Genomic DNA, 2,500 nt, shown 5'->3' on the forward strand with positions numbered 1-2,500 from the left:
GGTTCAGTCCCACTGCGTGGCTATTTGGGCACGTGTCTTCTACTATAGCCTCGGGCCGACCAAAGCCTTGTGAGTGGATTTGGTAGACGAAAACTGAAAGAAGCCCGTCGTATATATGTATATGTATATATATATATGTATGTATGTGTGTGTGTGTGTGTGTTTATGCAACTGTGTTTGTCCCTCCAACATCGCTTGACAACCGATGCTGGTGTGTTTATGTCCCCGTAACTTAGCGGTTCGGCAAAAGAGATCGATAGAATAGGTATCAGGCTTACAAAGAATAAGTCCTGGGGTCAATTTGCTCGACTAAAGGCGGCGCTCCAATCTTTTATTCTTTTACTTGTTTCAGTCATTTGCACTGCGGCCATGCTGGAGCACTGCTTTTAGTTGAACAAATCGACCCCCAGGACTTATTCTTTGTAAGTCTACTACTTATTCTATCGGTGTCTTTTACTGAACCGCCAAGTTATGGGGAAGTAAACACACCAGCATCGGTTTCCAAGAAATGGTAGGGGGACAAACACAGACACACAAATATATACACATACATACATACATATATATATACATATATATATATTATATATATATATATACCCATTTGCATAAGGTTGTAGTGCTTGTGATGTGTGTCTGTGTGTGTGTTGGTGTGTCTGTGTGTGCGCGTGTCAGCCGTGTAATATTTAGACAAATAAATTATTATAAACGAAATAAATGACATCTGAAACGATTGAGTAGCAATTTAGAAGAAACTGCAGCAAGTGAAAGGGAACGAGAGGATCAAGGAGGAATTTGGAAGATGACGAAGAAGAAGAAGAAGAAGAAGAAGAAGAAGAAGAAGAAGAGGTAATATGAATGTGTGTGTTTGTGTGATGGAAAGGTTACTATCTGTAATCAAGACAATGGAAGCGTTTAAACGACAAGTAGACGGTTAGATGTAGAGAATGAAGCAGTGGAGTCATGTTGGAGCTTGTCAGCAGATTGTAAATGGAAAGGAATGAGAAGTGGTGAAGGCACCGAGAAAGAGAGAGAGAGAGAGAAATAGAGTAACAAGGTGGGAGGGAGATAGAGAGTGAGTAGATTGTCAGTAAGGAGCTGCAAGAGGGAAAGAGAAAGAGAGAAGCAGGGAGGAAAATGGAGAGAGAAAGAGACGGACAGAGACAACCGTGTAAAAGACAGGAAGAGAGAGAGAGAGAGAGATAACGAAAATAAGAGTGACAAGGAGAGAGGAAAAGAGGGAGAAGAGACAAACAGAGAGAGAGAGAGAGAGAGAGATTAGTAGATTGTGAGAAAGGACATTAGAGAGGAAGTGAGAGAAGGAGAAAAAGTAGGAACGAAATAAAGAGAGTGAGAAAGCGAGGAAGAGAATACATGCAGAGAGTGAGAGAGAGAGAGAGAGAGAGAGAAAGAGAGAGAGAAAGAGAGAGAGAGAGAGAGAGACAACGATGTAGAAATCATAAAAAATAGTTTAAGCGTTTAAGAAAGGAGAAGGAGGAAGGGGAGGGAATCAGAAGAATCAAATAATGAGAGAGGGAGAGGGAGAGGGAGAGGGAAGGAATTCATTGAATTAGAGCGAGGGAGCGACGGAAGAAGAGGAGGGATAGAAAGAAATATAGATTAAACAGAGAGAGGGGGAGAGAAGGAAGAAGAGATGGTAAGAGATTAATGGTGGGGAAAATGTCAGCAGCTGGAATGTTGGGATGATAGAGAGAAGAGAGAAAACGACGGAGAGGAGGAATACGAATAATTAGAAGGATTAATAGCGTTTAAAAGAGGAGAAGGTAGAGTAAGGTAAGCAGTGAGAAGAGGAGGGAGGGATAGGAGGAGGAGGAGGAGTGGAGGTAATCAAAATGAATTGTAGGATAAATAAATGTTTGAAGGATTTAAAAGAGGAGTAGAGAGGGAGAGAGGAGAAAGGGGAGGAGGAGGAGGAGAGAATATACAGTGGGAGACTCTGTGTGTGTGTGTGGGGTCTTATGTGTGAATGTGTTTGTGTATGGCATGTGTGTGTGTGTATATGTGTCTTTGTGCATGTATGTGTATGTTGTATGCGTGTACTAGTATGCTGTGTGCATGTGTGTGAGTGTTTGTGCATGTATGTATGTATGTATGTATGTGTGTGTGTGCATGTGTATATGTATATATATGTATTTATGTATATATGCATGTATGTATATATGTGTGTGTGTGTGTATGTATGTGTATGCATGTATGTGTGTGTATGTATATACGTATGTGTGTTTGTATGTATGTTTGTATGTATGTATGTGTGTGTGTATGTATGCGTGTGTATGTGTGTGTGTATATGTGTGTGTGTGTATGTGTGTGTGTATATGTGTGTGTGTATGTGTGTGAGGAGAATTTTGAACTGTAGACATTTCAAAAAATGATCTGAGTTGGGGAGTGTGTGTGTGTGCTTGTGTGTGCTTGTGTGTGTTTGTGTGTGTGTGTATGTGTGTGTGTGTGTGTGTGTTAGTGTTTAGCCATGATTTTATAA

This window comes from Octopus bimaculoides, chromosome 27 (assembly GCF_001194135.2).
Source record: "Octopus bimaculoides isolate UCB-OBI-ISO-001 chromosome 27, ASM119413v2, whole genome shotgun sequence".
NCBI classification, from domain to species: Eukaryota; Metazoa; Mollusca; class Cephalopoda; order Octopoda; family Octopodidae; genus Octopus; species Octopus bimaculoides.